At 46.2% G+C, this 18,033-nt stretch overlaps 1 long non-coding RNA gene across 2 annotated transcripts; it reads right to left on the bottom strand.

The window, feature by feature from the left end:
- Positions 1-565: 565 nt before the first annotated feature.
- Positions 566-17,110, bottom strand: LOC147915943 (uncharacterized). Of its 2 annotated transcripts, none has more exons than XR_015553639.1 (3): positions 16,992-17,110; positions 7,836-10,833; positions 566-699 (listed from the first exon to the last, which is right to left on the bottom strand). It is a non-coding gene; the product is annotated as an uncharacterized LOC147915943 (long non-coding RNA). The 2 variants fall into 2 exon arrangements; XR_015553640.1 differs by lacking the exon at positions 16,992-17,110 and having other exon boundaries at positions 7,836-10,466; positions 10,573-12,026.
- Between the last annotated feature and the right edge of the window lie 923 nt (positions 17,111-18,033).

Below are 18,033 nucleotides of genomic sequence, written 5' to 3' on the forward strand. Positions count from 1 at the left end.
AGCAAAAGGTGTTGCCAGGGGATGGGGCTGGTGACCCTGCTCCTGGACTTCCCGTCCAGTTCCCCGGGCAGATGTCCGAAGAAAACACTCCGGCCAGACAATTGGTCTTTCATTAGCATCTTTTCTGGCAGTCTCGGGGAGGATTTAGGACTGAAGCGACTGGAAGCGAGATTCTTCCCCCCCCCCCCCACCCCGTCTGCTGTGTGGCTCCTCCTACTCCTGGCCCTGGCGCCAGGAGACTCCAGGGCTAGGAGGAGCGGAGACGACCTTGGTTTCCCCGGGTGCTCGCCACCGCCGGCCCAGCCCCCCGTCACAGGCCCCCGGCAGAGTTGTCCTCTTCATTGCTCTTTGGGCCTCTGGCGGTCCCGCCCCCAGGGTGACTCACGCCTTTTCCTGCACCGCTGGGGCAGCGGGGGGGCCCAATGAGGAGCCCCGCTGGGCCGTGCGGGGCGCGCCCCTGAAGTGGCACGTGTCCTGCTCATTCCTGGGGTGGAGCGCGGCTTTCCCGGGTGTGTAGCCTGAGCCTGCCTCACCGCCTCTCTGAACCTTCTTTGGATGTCTCCCAGTCCGCACATCACGTTTAGAGTCGTTTCGTCGGCCCACAAGTGGAGGAAAACCCCGACTCTGGAGTGAGAAGGGCGATCGGCACAAGGAGCCGCTCGAAGACCGGCAGAGTCTCCCCCTCCAGCCACTCACTTCCTGGAAAACCACGTGAAAAGGAGAAAGAGAGCGCAGTCAGTTAATCAAAACGACAGTACTAATCAGGGGCCCTAGACTGTTAAGAGTGGCGCTGGGAGGCGGATGGGTAGGAATACCAAACAAACGAAGCAGGAACCCTAAAGGTAGCATCCTACTAGCCCTTAACCCAGGGCAGTGACTGAGATGGCCGGGCCAGGGATGAATCAACCTGTGGGTTGCCACTTACTTGCGGTAAGTCCTTGGGCTCGTTTAAGATTTATGAACATATTCTTACTCCCTGGAATTCTAGAACTTTAGAGCTAGAGAAACTTAGAGAGTACCCATAGTTGTCACCCCTCATTTTAAAGAAGAGACCTAGGAGGGTTAGGTGACTTGGTCGAGGCCCGTACTCTTCCTGCTGTTAGTTAATGGCGGGGAGTCACGCCTGGAACCCAAGGACCCAGTGCTCCTTCCACCTGTTGTAAAACCAGCTCTCACCCCCCCCCAGGCGGAGCATTGAGGTGAGGAGGGGGCTACTCTCAAAGGAGCTGGTGTTAAGGAAGCATTCATCAAATGAATGGGGTCTCCCTTGAGTTGAGAACTTTATGTAGAAACAATTTTGTGTTTCAGCAGAAAACTGAATCATCTATATGTGTTATCTATTGCACACCCTCCAGGGTTATGAGATTCAAGCCTGTTCATTATCTTTAAACTGTTTTGCAACTCTGTAAATTGTAGGTCATTGACAGATATGTAAATTCTGTCCTATCTGGTAGAGATTTGACTTCTTCCCACCCCCACTCCGTTGGCAGGAAAAAACCCACTTCTGTCTTCATTTGCAATTCATCCCAGCATTCCTTAACTCCATGTAAATTTGTGCTGTTTTAACTTTTCGTTTGAACCAATTATAACATCTATCTGCCTGGTTCTGTCATATCATTTGAGCAAAATAAATTCTTTAATACATGTTTATTTTTTATATTTTTATGCAAGTCATGATTTTACCTTATAGCAGTGTCATACCACGTCCCCTAGGCCTAGCCATCCCACTGTGTGGGGTGGTGCATAGCTGCAGGATGAGTGTTTCTGTGTCCAAATGAATCCAACCAGAATTACTCTTCTCTGGGTTTGTCTGGGGGGACAGTATGTCCGGGGATGGCAGCTAGGGCTGGCCCAGGGAAGCTGACCTGGGCCCTCCATCTCCACTCACTGATTAGTGTTCCTCTTTTGACATCGTATCCAAAAACTATGTCAGGGAAGAAGTCCTACCCACTTCGGAGAGCAGGGTGTGGCTTGGAGGAGAGGCAGAGGGCCAGCCCCTGGAACCAAGGCTTATGTGGAGCCGGGAGGCAGCCAGGCTAGGAGCCTCTTTGGGTCATCTTTCCTCAGTTTAAGTTCTTTTCCCTGTCTTTTTTTTCTCATGAGTAGTTAATACATTGAAGATAACAGAAGTACTTGTTTACCACACTGAAAGAAGAGGGGAAAAGAGAGGAGGAGATGGGAGGAAATGAAGGAATGAAAAGGGAAGAAATGAGAGAGAGAAGACAAAGGTTAGGGTACAGAGGACGCACCAGAGTGGTCTTCCCACCCGGATATCCTGGGCTACACAAAAGGATCTAAGGACATGGCATTAAATAAATAACACTGTGTCACTTCTGACTATGTGAAGGAGAAAGCCTCCGTTTGGTGCTAGTCTGTCTTCAACACCTCTCTTAACATGTCCTATCTCCTCTCTTAACTAAGTGTAGGTAGGCCTCCAGCCCAGAGCCCGCAGTCATCAACAGTATCTGGCTAGAATTGAACACCATTACTCTGTTTTTGTTGTATTTATTTTACTGTCTTATGATTTCCTCTTATTTATAGCAAGGGATACTGGTTTTTCATTGATATAAAGTTTCTTTTAAAAGTAAGTTTATTTAGGCTTTTAAAAGGGAGCCAAGAGAGAAAAAAAATCAATGTCAAAAAAATTAAGTAAATATTAGGATATGCAAAAATCACAAGGGTGGCACAAAATGACTGGGATTGGGGACTCAAGTACAGAAGAAAAGGGAAGGAGATGAAGAAGAAAGGAGAAAGAAAACAATACAAATGAGAGAAGTGAAACTATGTCGAGGGTGGAGGGACGCTGGCAGGGCCAACCGAGACCAAGATCGTAAAGGGAGAAAGACGAGAGCTGAGAGGAGGGGAAGAGGGTCTGGCTTTCCTATGTGGGGTCTGAGGCAAAGATGGGACGGTTCCAGAGCAGTACAGGTGGTGTTTCAAATGTATCCTGATGGCTTAGGAGACTTTGAGAAGTGATTCAGGAAAACTGGTAGTGGTTTAGGGTGGCCCTGACCGTCAAAAAAGGGAAAGGGGGTCTCTGCTGTGGGCTGCCCCGCGGGTGAGCTCCGCGCTCTCTCTTTCTGCCGTTAAACGGCTACTTGAGTGGACATCGCTTCATTTTTTTCTTTCTTCGTTGGTATTCATTAGATATTTTTAAATGTCTGATTGTGAGAACCCGTTCTCAGAAGCTTGAATTTTCATGCCGAGGCATGAAATTAGTGTCCAGTAACCCAGGGCCTGTCTGCTTCACCCCTCAATTTAGAGATATGCTGGTTGGCACAAGCCTTCTGGTGCCAAAAAATCTTTCATTTCTGAAGACTTCTAGCCAAGCTCCATGAAAAATACAGCCATAAATACTCATTCCAACGACTCCCCAGGCCGTAGTCACAAAACTTGCACATTGCATTTACTCAGGGCTCCCCAGCCAAAATCATCGCACTCATTCTTCTCCAGTGTCCTTGGAACCCTGTGTCCGCCCCCACCTGCCTCTCTGTGTACCCCCTTCCTTGTAGGCCATGTGTCTGGATGCCAGGTTGAAGCCGTGGGCCCCGATTTCCTGCAGTTGTAAACCTCTGGCTCCCTGGTTTACCACAAAGTGATGCTCTCGCCAGAGGCACTGCGGGCTGAAGCCCTGGACTTGTGGCTTTTATACAGAGGTCCTTGCCACTGGGGTTCAGATATGTAGGCAGAACTGATGATTCCCGGGGGGGGGGGGGGTGGCCAGCAGGGTGGATTTGCAAAGTTGATTTGTATTGGGAGAGGGGAGAGGGAGGTCTTAGAAGGATAGTGGGGGACAAGTGGGAGTTCACAAATTATAATGCTCCTCTCCTCCACCCCATGAATTGTCCCTGGAGTTCAGGTAGTCCACAGAGGGTGGTCCTGCTTCCAAAGGCTAGGCACAGACCAGTCACTAGCAGCCCCTACAAGGGTATGCTGTGAGGTCCCCACTTGTGTTTCCCAATGCTGGCCACATATTGGAACGAACTGGGGAGCTTTAGAAATACTGATGTCTTTTAGAAATACTGCCCCAGACAATTTAAATCTAGAATTTCTGGAGGATAAGCTTGGCCATTGGTGTTTTTTTGTTTTGGGGGGTTTTTTTTGTGAGGAGGACCAGCTCTGAGCTAACATCCATGGCAATCCTCCTCTTTTTGCTGAGGAAGATTGGCCCTGGGCTCACATCCATGCCCATCTTCCTCTACTTTATATGGGATGCCGCCACAGCATGGCTTCACAAGCGGTGCGTTGGTGCGCGCCTGGGATCTGAACCGGCGAACCCCGGGCCGCCGCAGCGGAGCGCGCGCACTTAACCACTTGCGCCACCGGGCCGGCCCCACTTGGTGTTTTTTTTAATTGAACTATAACTTAAATATAACAAAGCAACAAATCCTAAGCATACAGCTTGATAAATTTTTGCACCTGGGTAACTACCACAGATCAATATTTGAGACGTGGAAAGCTTCTACTCCCTCCGGAGGCCCCTTTCTGCAATATCAAGGCCCATCAGATTAGGAGCGGGGGCAGCCAGCACCTCTCTTTCGAACTTTTCTAGTCTTCCCAACTGCTGGTAGAGGAGAGGAAAAAAGTCTTTCTTCCCTCTATCTATCTTAGGTTCCTTGGCTGGGACTCTGTAAATTAGACTGGCGAAAGACAGAATAACAAGAGAAAAACAAATGTAAGTTTATTAACATGTACATTGCACATACACTTGGAGCACTCAGAGATGACAAAAGAACGAAAGAACAATAAATTTTTAGAGAAGTGACAAGACAAAGGAAAAGGACTTTGAATTCTAAGGACAAATTGTGGGAAGGCAAATATATGGGGAAAGTAATGATAGCTAAGGGCTCCTGTTAGCAAGGTTTGTGATGTAGATACCTCTGGTGCTGTCTCTGGGCTGATAAGGGTCTAAAGTAGTCTCAGTGATTAACTTCTGACCTTCCTGATAGAGAGAGGAGGGGGACACCTGTACAAATTTATATCCTGCTTTTTTAGGCAAATGGGGAGAGAGCAGAGAGCTTTTCTCCTATCTGCTTCTTCTTAATTGCTTTCAGCTCAAAATAATCCTTATGCCAAACTGGCATGTTTTGGGGTGGCATATTCTGCTACCCTTCACAGGAAACCCATGTCAGGCAGTCTGGGTCCCCTCACTTAGCCTGAGGGGAAGGGAAATGCCCAGGACTCCAGGGTCACTCTCTCCCAAGTATTGAGTATCGAGTATCCTCACTACTAACATTCAGAACAAATCACTTGAAGATGAGTGCCCCTTGGGTTCAGAAAGGCAGAACTCCGGTGAGCTTTTTGTTTGTTGTTTGTTTGTTTGTTTGTTTTTAGGGTTTTGGGCCCACCCCTGCCTCAGTTGTTTTTGTTTTTCAATCTATGTCCTGCCTAGAAGGTCCAGCACCTTTCTTTAAAAAGGGTGTTCTTGTCACCTACTTTTTCAATATGGGGGCCTCAGCTGTGTCTGACACAACAAGAAAAGTCCCGTATTACCTCCCTGGTATTGTTCTTTTGTGTGTGGTGAAGTATACATAACAAAATTTGCATTGCATTGTTGTGCAAACCATCACCACCATCCATCTTCTAGAACTTTTTTAGCATCCCAAACTGAAACTTGGTACCCATCCAATTATAACTCCCCGTTCTGTCTTCCCCCCAGCCTCTGGCAACCACCATTCTACTTTCTGTCTCTATGGATTTGCCTATGCTAGGTATCTCGTATATGTGGAGTCATACATATTTGTCCTTTTGCATGTAGCTCATTTCACTTAGCCTAATGTCCTCAAGGTTCATCCATGTTGCAGCATGTGTCAGACTTTCACTCCTTTTTTAGGCTGAATAATATTCCATTGTATGGATATACCAGATTTTGTTCATCCATTCATCTGGGACATGGATTATTTCCACCTTTTGGTTGCCGTGGATAATGCTGCAATGAGCATTGGTGTGTGGTGCTTGAGTGCTGCAGCATCCGTAGTTTTTAGATGCTCCTTTGCTGATTCTAACATGCAGCAGGCTTGAGACTCTGGTCTGGAGGCTCATGCGCTGTCCCTGTTCTCAGTCAGGCTTCAACAGCGCAGCTGAGGAAGCCAAGAGGTGGCAGGATCAGGCAAGCTCTGGTACCATCACGGTTTCTGATTGATCCCAGGTCACATCCAGTGCTGCCTCGCTGGAGGTGGGCTCCTGTTGGCAACCTCCTGCCTAATTAGCCACCTCAACATCCCTGAGCTCCAGAAAGTTCTGGGCTTTTTTGCAAATTGGCAACTTCTTTTCCTTGAGATTGTGGGAGATCAGAATTTGCGACCCCAAAATGTGTCTCTTTGGCTTGATTATTTTTAAGAACAAAAGACTCAGAAAGAAACTTTGACCTTCCCCCTCTAACTGCCTAAAAGAATTTAAGACAGAAGGCCTATCCCAGGAAGGAGCTATCACCATAGAGAACTCTAGGTGTGGTAGATAGGAAGGCAGGAAAGCACCCAGAAAAGCCCATTTTTTATCAAAGTTCTCTCTCTCTCGGGTCATGTTGTCCATAGATGGCCCAGCAAACATTTGTTTACCAAACATTTGCTTGTAAATTTCCATCTCCATGTGAATTGCCTTCCTCCCCTTTGAAGTCCCAAACCACTACCCCCAACATCCTCCTTTGTCTTTAACTAAAGATGGTATTTAAGGCAGTGGCTTCAGCCATTTTGGCGAGTTACTCAGTTTTCCTGGGTTTTTTCCCATATATGCATGTCATTAAACTTTGATTTTCCCGTATTATTCTGTCTCATGTCAGTTTAATTCTTAGACCAGACAGAAGAACCTAGAGGGTAGAGGAATAGTCCTTCCTCCCCTACAAGATCAACTCTGCATATAAAGGTGGTAAAGAGGCCTTTGTCTTCCACGAAAGATCTTGCTGCACCCTTTCCCCAGGGCAGGGAGCACCTCTTAGCCTTTACATTTGCATGACCAAGAGGGGCCACTCCAAGTATCTTCCTAGAACTGAGAAAATCTGCTCCAAGATGACTTCCTGCCTCTACCAAGCCCCGGAAGCAGCTGGCAGCCCTTAAACTGCTTCTTCAAGAGCTAAAAAAAAATCAATTTTGCTTAGCCAAGCACCCCACTGTATTCACAGGCCTGCCAGGTGACAGGATCTGGCCTTGGGTCTGAACTGCACAGAGCAGCATGGGCGGAGGTTACTTGGGGGCTCAGTGGCCCCCATGCCATGTGGGAAGAGGTCCATTTCACTCCATCTCAAGGGGTACACGGCATGGCTCACTGGGTAGTGAGGACTTCAGCGGGTGAAAGCTGTAAAGCTGGGATCTCTAGGGCTGGCAGCCTGGGATCCCAGCGTCGGTGCCCTGGGCTGGGACCTCAGCCACCTCACAGCCTCTGGCAAGAGTGGCAGTGCCAATGCTCACCTTGGCTTCAAAGGCCAAGACTGTGAACTCGTGTGCTCCTGAGGCCTCCTAAAATTAGCACCAGAGGAGGCCGAGGTTCTGGGCTATGCAAGTGGGGGCCTAAGCCAAGAAAATGTGAATTTTTACTGTTAATGGGGTCCTCTTAGGGCCTGTAGGCTGAAGGGGCCTTGGGAAATTCTTGATATACCCAGATAATCCTCAAATTCCAATCAACAAATAGTGAGACTGAGTCTTAAGAGAATTAGTTTCAAATCTTCCCATTTCCCAGAGCTACAGTCAGTTGAATTTGAGTTCCATGCTCCCCAACTCTCTCTGCTCTGGGGATGCTGATATAGAGTGAAATAGTCAGGATTCTGAAAGCAAGGCTGGCCTCTAGAGGCAGGGTATACTCAAATGGGAACTGTAAGGCCTGGAACAAGGAGCTAGACTTACCAAGAGTTTCCAGTCTTCTGGTTTTCATGAAGCAGTTCTTATCCTGAGGATGAAGCCTAGAGACAGCAAGAGCCCGGTAAACTAGAGCCTGCTGGTGGCCAGAACTGGCCAGGCATTTCTGGGGCCCACCACCTTCTCTCGAGCTTATCAAGGTCAAGGTCTTCTCTAATAAAGACCATTCAGCTATTCAGGAGTGGCTGCGTTCTTCATCAAAGCAGGAGCTGGAACCCTGAAGAAGGAGACAGGCATGGGGCCTGGTGATCTTAGAGACTCACAAATTCTTTCCATTCATCTTCCCCATGCTGGGCTCTGCTCCCCAACAAGCTTCAGGGAGCACCTATTTTGTGCAAATCATACTCCTATGCCCTGAGGGATACAGAAAGAGATAAGGCAACAAGAAATTTACTATCTGGTAGAGGAGACAGCCAGGCATATAAGGTAAGGAATCAATGCCCTGAATAAAGTGTAGAAGGGGAAATACCTTCCTCTACCCTCCTAGGTTCGATAGCTGGGTCTATGAAATAAACTGACAACAGGCAGATTAAAAGGTATACAAATTTATTAATTTTTAATATTACAAAAAGCAAAGTGGACAGGGGCATCACAGGAGAAAAAAAGGTGAATACCCAAAAAAGTAGTGGGATTTCAGAACTTATATGCCATCTTAAGGGGAGGGGGATGCACGTCTCTTAGGGGAGAGTAAATGATTTTTAGGACAGATGAATGGGCCCTTAGAAGACTAGATAGGAGACATGATCATCTGTGGCAGAGTGTGTCTGGGTGTGGCGTCGACGTCTAGTCTCCTCTCCTGTGATAAGAGTTGATCTTCCCTGGTTGATGAAACTCCCAGGGAGGGGATTTATGACAATGGAGTTCCTTTTGGAGGATCTGTCTTTAGGCAGATAAGGGGAGTTCAGAGAAAACCTCTCCCTGCATTTGCTGTTTTTCAAGTGCCTTCAGCTCAAAATAATCAATATACCAAAACAGCATACTTTTGGGCGGCATGTCCTGAACTCCTTCAAAAGCGTGATTAGAGAATGCAGAGTTCTGTTCACAGAGGAAGTAATGCTCAAGCTCTGTGGGATGTTGTTCTATTAAGGATGCTGCATTGTTTTTATACAACTTGGGTATTCTTTTAAATAACAGCAGAAACTAACATCATAAAATTTTATTAGGGTCAGATGTGTGCTAAGCACTCTAAATGCATTAATCTGTTTAGTTGATACAACAAAACTAAGAGGAAAGTACTATTATTATTATCTCTGTTTTACAGATGAGGTTAAATGCTGTTTAGAGATGTTAAATGCTATTCCTGAGATGGTCCACCTGGTAAGAGGGGAAGCCAGAATTTTAACGCAGTCTGGTTCAACTCTAAAGCTTGAGTTGTTAATGGGATGCTATGCTGGACATCCAGCTGTATCAACAAGCACATTGAAGGAGCTCTGAAGAAGTGAGTGCTGATTTTGGTTCCAGCCTATGGCCTTAAGTCAGTACTTTGCACCCCAGGCTTCAGTTTCCTCCTCACTTGTTATAATGGTTTAACCAGATGACTACAAATGTGCCTTTCACTTATTTTTCCTTTTGGTGAGGAAGATTAGCCCCCAGCTAACATCTGTTGCCAATCCTCCTCTTTTTGCTAAGGAAGATTGGCCCTGGGCTAATATCCGTGTCCGTCTTCCTCTACTTTATGTGGGATGCTGCCACAGCATGGCTCGATGAGTGGTGCATAGGTCTGCGCCCAGGCTCGGAACCAGCGAACCCCAGGCCACGGAAGTGGAGCACGTGAACTTAACCACTGCACCACCAGGCCAGCCCTGACTTCCATTTCTAAACTTCTCCCAGTCTAGGATTTTCAAGTTCCTAAAATGAAACCATCTCATGCTCACTCTTTTAAATGCCTGAATCCCAAAGAACATGTAAGAGGCAAGTAAGCTGCTGCTACACTCACTCAGCCTCTGACTTCTGGGAAGCCTGCTTGAAATGGCTGAGTGCAATGACAGGGCTCGAAAGTGGGGGTACAGAGGTTCACATTTGAAAGGAACTCACCTTTATACAGTGTGTATTAAGGTTGACTGCTAGATCAACCTGCCCCCACATTTCAATGGCTTAACCTAAGGAAAGCTTATTTCTCACTTAGGAACAGTCCAATCCAAGGGTCCTAGTTCTATGGCTCTCCTCCCAGGCTTCTCAGGAACAGAAGCTCCTCCTATCTGTGGCTCTGCCTATCTCCTGGGTCCTCAGAGTACTTTGCTTCCAGTTGCAGAGGACCACACGAGAGGCTTTTAGGGTGTAAGAAGTAGCATCTCTTACTTCTGCCCCATTCCATTGGCCAGATTTAGTCACATGATCCCACCTACCTTTCCAGGAGGAACTGGGAAGTATAGTTTCACTGTGTGCCCAAAAGGAAGCTGACAGATGAATACCCAGTAGTGTCTATAGAAGTCCCTAAATAGTCAACTCAATCATAAGAAAAGAAAAGTAAAGAGGAACTTACCCTACCAGTCATGGAGACTGTCCACTGCTGGCCTCTCTGAGTTGTCGATGGCCCATTTTCCCACATGACCATTCATAGTACTAACCTGAGTGTTCCTTGGCAGGAATAAAGTGAACCTCCTTTCCTTCTTTGGTTCTCTAAGAGAAGGTAATAGGACTTTCTTCAGTGTCTTGTCCTGGGATCAAAGTTAATAATAATAGTAGCTAGCATTTACTGAGCACATATTACATATCAGGCACTTACATGCATTATCTTAGAGTGGGGGCAAATCTCAAGGTCTGGATGAGATATGTGGAATTGAATAATGCAATTTAATTTACTTTTTCTATAAATGGCTTTAATTTCTATTTTGAATGCCCATTCTTCTGGGTTGCAGGAACGTCATTTCAGTTGATTTGGGCGCTTGCTCTAGCCCAGGTTTTTCCTAAGTCCCCAGGCGATGGGAGTAGCTGGGACTCCATGTCCTGGTGTTCATCTATCCATAGCGGCATCTGCCATTACCTCCTGTCAATGACAAAAATAAAACAACTTGAGTTTGATGTCCTTTATTCAAGGGAAAACAATCTATGGATGGGGGAGTAGAGGCCTCACAAGCAGTGCAGCACTGCTCCCGAGGGATTTGGGGCAAGAGTGGGTTTTATAGAGCCTTAGAAGAGGCAACGCGGACACAGGGCATGATTGGCTGGGAGGTCAGGGGTTTCCTTATAAGGCTTGAAGGTCCTGTTTTCTAGGGTAAGGTCGCTAGCTGAAGCTGAATTGGAGGATTGTGATTGGTGTATGTTAGGTTTCCGTGGCAGGTGTTTCCCGTAAGTGCAGGCTGACAGGTTTAGATTTGTGACATGGGCCGGGCCACTGGGGCGGCCTCCATTGTATGAACTTTATCAACCCAAATTTCGGGACTTGACATTCCATCAGGCCCCTGCCTGCGCTGCTCCTTGGCTCCACACCTTGAAGCCATGGTTCTCTCTGCTACCTCAGAACCACCTCCCACTTCACAGAGTCAAACCACTGTTTCCAGCACCTGGAGAGAGCCAAACACTCCCACCCCTGCTCAACCCTTCTGCCTGACAGATTTCTCTGCCCTGGAGCCAGGAGGCACACCACTACCTCCCCCCTCAGGGGCGCAAGCCCCTGTCTCAGAAAGGACCCTACTACCAATGTTTTGCCTCTCCTCAGCTTCTCTACTCCCTTCCATAGTCTTGATAATCCCTATATGCCTATGTGGGAGATCAAGATTTGGCCACCCTGAAATCTATCTCTGTACCTTGGTTGTTTTCTCTGAGGACATTTGACCTCCCCCACTAACTGCCTAAAGAATTTAAAACAAAAGATCTGTTTCAGGAAGGAGTTATTATCATGATGGCTGTAAATATAATGTAAAATAGATGTTACAAGAGAAAAGGCACCAACAAGCCCATCTTATCAGAAGTTCTGTCTCTGGCCACATTCTTTGGATGGCCCTGTAAGGAGGTGCCAGACAGACATTTACATTTATAAGGGAAATCTCCATTTGTAAAGGTATTTCCCTCTCTGTATTGGGAAGAGGGGGGATGACCTCCTCTCTAGAAACTTATCAATGTAAAAGGTGAGGCCTTAAATCTGCATAATAAACCTTACTCTTCTTTACTGTGCTTTAGTGGTAATCTCCTGTAACTGACTCCCCCCACCCCCAACATCCTCCTTTGTCATTGGCTGAACATGGTATTTAAGACGAGAATTTCTGCTATTGTGTTGAGAAACGCAGTGTCCCTGCTTTCTCCCATGTATACATGCTATTAAACTTGGTATTATTTTCTCCTGCTAACCTGTCTTGTTAATTATTTGGCCAGACATAAGAACCTTAAGGAAAAGGGCAGAGGGAGATTCTCCCTCTCTCCCGACACCTAGTCCTCTGTTGTTCCATTTCTAATATTTAAGGCACAAACTTGATGCTTCAATTATTCAAGGGTTAAATTTTTGCAGTTCAAAAGGCCTCATTCTTACCACTCCTAAGTAGTTGTAGCTTTTCTGCCTTATCACTCCTCCCCTGAGGCAATAAATGCTACTGACTTCAAGGTGATAAGGAAAGACTACAGACTGAATGGGAGAAGGGCAAGGGATACTAGGAAATAAATATAGAATAAAAAAAATTTTTTTGTAAGTTTCTCAAAATATATTCCTGTCACAATCTTATTTACTCCTCAATGACCATTCTATGATACGGGAGCCGTTATGATCTCTGACAGATGAAGACACTAAGATGTGTTCTTAAGATCTTCTTTGCCAGGACACTTTTTGGGGTATGGTGGGTGAAAGGGGTGAAGATCTTTTTGAATTGGTAAAAAAGTCTGGAGAAGGGCTATTTAAAAGACATTCAATATTATTACTTTTAAGCGCCAACACAGCCGATATGAAATCTCGTCTAACAGAGACAAGTCTTAGACTTTCTTTAACAAATACCTAGGGCACACTTGAAATTTGTAAGAAGCCTATTATTTGGAATGGATAAAACAAAAGGTTTGAGAACTCTCCTTTGAATTAAGTCCAACTGTCTCTTGCAATCTGTTTTAATGATTAGCTTATTAGAAAAATCCTTTTATTTACCAACAGTGTGAATGTAAAGTTTGCTTAATCATTCAATAAATATTGATTGAGGCCATTTCAAGGCCTATGTCTAAAGAGTAATGAGATTTTAAACTCTCCAATTTGCAGCATTCAGATTCTTTAAACTCCCTTCAACTGCTCCCTTCAACTTTAAAATGTTTTTCTAAAATTTAACAGTAAAGTTTCTTTATTCAATGAATACTTGAAGCAGGAGGCTTTACACTGGAGGTGGGGTCTGGGAGCCTCTCAGAGGAGAAAAGGTAGGTGAGGCCAGGGGAGAGGTGCTGAGAACAAGAAGGTGAAGGCAATGCCTGGCACCACCCAGGTGTTACCGAACCAAAGTGGGTTTGCTTCTTGGTGAGTTGAAATCAAAGCCTTCACCAGAAGTAGTTGTCACACAAAGTAAGATTTATTTGCAGCAAATAAGGAGCCCACGGGGAATTATTTCCAGAGCTGTGGCTTCCGAGCAAGGGAAAGCAGGGGCCTTTTATTTCAGATGGGGAATGAATATTCATAAGGGGGAGGTGGGTATTCACTCCAGCAGACCCAGTTGGAAAACATGCTTCCCCATACATCGAATGCTACGGTAATAAGGCCCAAGCTCCTCTTGGGGTGGAGATCTTAACATTAAAATGAAGCAAAAGTAATGTCTTGGGCACTTCTCAGGCCTATGCAGGCATTGCTCTTGTGGTGGGGTTTGGACTGGTTCAGGGCGGTTGGTGATTGCATCTCTTAATATAACTAAAAAAACCATTTGAAGAAACAATCAAGTGCTTCGGAAACCTCTTTTGAGTTACTCAGGGCGGTTAGTTGATGACACAGGCACCAATGAAATGCTGGAGGAATGACTGAAACTGCAAGGGTGCAAAAGGGCTGAAACTCTCTCTCCAGTCCCTCCTGGGAGAATACCTCAATTTTCCATGGAATGCTCCCTCACTGACCTGCCTTGACTGAACCTTGGTGCTCCAGGATGACTGGGCTTTTCTCATACCCCAGTGAAGCCCATTCGCACCTTAGCCTCATAGCGCCAGACAGCACAGCAGAAAAATCTGGAGAAGCTTAAGACGCAACAGCAGAGATGAACCAAAGATGGGCATGCAGATGGATTTTTGGAGAGGGTGGGTTACTGCAAGGATAGTAGCCAAGGATAGGTGGCAAGGGAACATGGCTGGGGCTATCACTTCTAAAAGGAACCATGGTAAAAAGTTATTTTTGAAGCTCAGAGACCTTTGCTAAGGATTCCAAATAGCGCTTATTAGAGAGCCTCCAGAGAACTCCTAACCTATGTGTCCAGATTCAACCAGTGCCCATCATCTTATGGTGGAAGAATCAGCCACCTTAGAAGGAAGGACGCCTGGCACCTCTGAAGCTTTGCAGGCACTGGGCTCAGTGGTTCCCGAGACGCTCACCTTTTGTTAGAAAAGACAGCAGCTTCCTGTGGGCAGTGGGAAGACTGGGGCCCTTCTTGGAAGAGCTTGGTGCAGCCTGCACTGGCATCTTGAACAAGATGTATCTAAGTGGTGTTCATATTGCCACCTAACTTCTTTTTCAAACACCAGAATCAATAATGGCCATTTCCAATAGTTGGGTGTGTTCATAATTAAGCCTTAAGGTGACTGTAAAGGAAGGAGTCAGGCTGTCTTGGCTTCACCACTTTTTAGGTGTGGTAGATTAAAGGTGGCTGCAAATTCTTTCCCACTCCTCCTCCCATTGAGAGATGGAATCTATTCTCCCTGTCCTTTAACCTAGGCTGGGCCTGTGATTCACTTTGACCAGGAGGATGCAGTAGAAGTGATGCTAGGATAGAAGAAGACTGGGAGCTTCTGCTGGGGTCTCTCAGAATGCTTGTTCTTGGAACAGTCCCTCTCAGAGAGGCTACGTGTAGGCACTCTGGGTGACAGCCCCAGCCAGCAGTTGTTCAGCAAAGTTGTGCTTGGAAATCCTGCTTAGCAGACCCTTCAGATAATTGCAGCCACAGCCAACATCTAACTGCAGCTGCACGAGAGACCCCAAGTGAGAACCACCCAGCTGAGCTCCAGAGAACCATGAGCAAAAATAATAAAGTGTTGTTTTTTCTTCTTTTTTTGTGTGTGTGAGGAAGATCAGCCCTGAGCTAACATCCATGCCAATCCTCCTCTCTTTGCTGAGGAAGACTGGCTGTGGGCTAAGATCTGTGCCCATCTTCCTCCACTTTATATGGGACACCGCCACAGTATGGCCTGACAAGCAGTGCGTCGGTGCGCGCCCGGGATCCGAACCCTGGCAGCCAGCAGCGGAGCGGGTGCACTTAATTGCTACGCTACAGGGCCAGCCCCAATCAAGTGTTGTTTTAAGTCACTACGTATTGGGATGTGCGTCGAGTATGACTTCAGGTGAGATACTTAACCACTCAGAGGTTTCATTCCCTTCTGTAAAATGGGCAAAATAGCAGTCTCTACCTCATAGAGCTGTTGTGATAGGAATGTAATAATGGTGGAAGTGCCGAGCACAGGGCTGGCACACAGTAGGTCATCAATAAATGCCAGGCTCCTTCCTGCCCCTTCTCCAGGAGGTCATATATCCCAGATGTGAGTGAATCTTGGCTGCTGCTCTGAACTTCCTGGGCAAACACCCAACTTTCCTCGCAGGGAACGCGGCAGGTCAAATTCGATTTTTTCTTTCTGGGGCAATCTGTGACCCCCTTAGGAAAAATATCACCACCTTGTATGAGGAAAATTGCGTGTTTTTTTTTTTTTCTCCTCAATTTAAGGGATCAAGGAATTAAGTGTTCGCCTCCCCTCCGCTTTTTTTTAAACAAGAAATATGCTTGCTCACACTGAAAAGTACCGGCATGAAATAAAACAACTCCCCTTCTGTTTCACAGCCCCCAGGTTTTCTTCAACACCCCAGCCCTGGAGAGCCACAGATTGCACAGCGGGCAGACTTTGTTGAACAGATGAACAACTGTGGCTTAATCTGTTTTGGAAAAAAAAAAAAAAAGTCCTGAAGCAATTGATAAACAAGAGGCTGAGGTCAGTGTGAAGGAAGAGTAAATGAGGCCAGATTGGGGAACGTTGAAACGTAAGCCTCTTTCATCCCCTGTCCTGGACTGGGCGTGTGGGTAGTAGTCAGGCCTAATCTGCTGGGAAAGGGGCTGTGAGAACCTCTTGGATTGCCTGAGTTTGGAGTTATGTTTTCAACATTATTCAAAATTATTTTAAAATTTATTTTTCTTATTTTGTTTTATTTATTTATTTATTTTATTTGTTATTAAAAATAATTTTTTTGAAAATTGTATCAGAATATAACATAGAAAAGGGCACAAATCTTAAGCACAGGCAAATGAGCGCTCATAAACTGAACGTGTCCCGTAACCAGCACCCAGGTCAAGAACAGAAGATTAGTGGCACCCCAGAAAACCCCCATGTCCCCCCCACAAGAAGAATCACTCTCCTGACTTATAATCTCATTATTTTTAGTAACTCACACACATTCATCTGTGTTCTTCTAGAGACATTCTACACACATACAAGAATACAGATGTTATTATTTTGCACAAATGCAGTAAAATGTATTTTGCACACTGTGTAGCATATTTTCCCGACTGTGCTGCCTCTGTCTTTTTTCACATTTATCTTGGTGATCATTCCATACCACTACATAGAAAGCAGCCAGATTTCTTTACTGGTCACATAATAGACCATTGTTCGAATATATCACAACTTATTTAATTTTATTTAAAGGCAAAGATGTTGTGTCCAACCTTTTTGGAGCTGGCTTTTTTAAAAAAAGGTATTCTTGAGCTATCTTTATTTTCCTTTAGATTTAAGGCGACAACTAGGCACTGCTCTCTGGAAGCCTTAAAAATATTACTACTAGTTCTTACTCTATTCAGAAATGTGCTGGGTGTGGTACCACCGGGGGTGGTCGCCTATTCTATTGCCTTGTCCTGTTAGGACTCACTTGTTCCATGTTTGAATATGTATCCAGGAAGTGGAAATAATGTCCCTGACACCCCCACTTCCTTTTCTGGCAAATCAGTGTCCGGCGAATGAATCCAACTACTTTCACCCACCCCCTTCCTTCAGTCAGCTGCTTACCCGGCATTGTCCTGGCTGAAATCTGCAGATTTCAGAAGACGGACCTCAAGAGCTCTTCCAGATAAGGCTAGTTGGAGGAACCATTGTTGGTTTTGATTAAACCAAGCCTTCCCCTTCTGCCTGCCTTTTCCTCCTTCTGCAGGTTCTTTTCATCCCTCACCTCCAGCCCCAGGTCTCTCCCTGCTCTGAACTCAGCTCTCAGAATCGTTTAGACTTAGCGTGAGTTCATCAGTGTCAACTTCTTTCTCCTAGTGGTATTTGCCTTTTAAATTTCTTACCTGCCATAACTATAGAACAAAAGGCTTTATCTCCTTAAGACTTTTTAATTCCCTGACAGCAGGAAGAATTGTATATTTGGGGGTTGGGGTAATCTCCTCATCTCCCTCCTTCACTACCAGAATCACACCTGTCCCTTCCCAGCCCTCAGAGGACAGGTGGGAAGGGGCAGGCCTGGCTGGGTCAGGGCCTCAGGGTGAGGAAGGAGTTTCTCAGTATCTGCTACCTACAGCGGAAAGGCAAATGCCACCAGCTTGTGCAAAGGGGTGCTAAAGGCTGAGCTGCAGAGATGTGTCCTCCGGAGGCGGGGTCACAGGCAAGAATCGGGGGCGGGGGCAGCCCTAATTCAGCGTAGGAGGGAAGTGTAACACCAGGAGCAAGGATCACTGGATCACCTCCTGGAACTGCTAACCACACCTTCTCTGGGCCTCAGAGAAGGTAATAACGGTAACCACGTGGTAGAGTTGTCATAAAGATTAAATGAGTTGATATATAGCCGTGGTAAGTGCTCTATAAATGTTAGCTCTAATTCTTATATGAGATGGCCAGATGCAGAGGCCCCACTTCCTATTACCAGTGACCGGGGTAGCTCTGTCACTGCTCCATTTCTCCTCCTCTGGTTTGCCCTGCTTTCTCGGCTGGGCCCGAGTGGACAGCTCAGGCTCTTCCTGCCTGAGCTGTTCTTCTAGTCTCCGGCGGACCCCTTCTGGCCCCTTCCTCATGCCTGCCGCCTTAGCCAGGAAGCCTTCTCTCTTCCACTCTTCCT

The sequence above is a fragment of the Ceratotherium simum genome, chromosome 11, assembly GCF_057802395.1.
Source record: "Ceratotherium simum simum isolate JZ-2026a chromosome 11, ASM5780239v1, whole genome shotgun sequence".
NCBI lineage: Eukaryota > Metazoa > Chordata > Mammalia > Perissodactyla > Rhinocerotidae > Ceratotherium > Ceratotherium simum.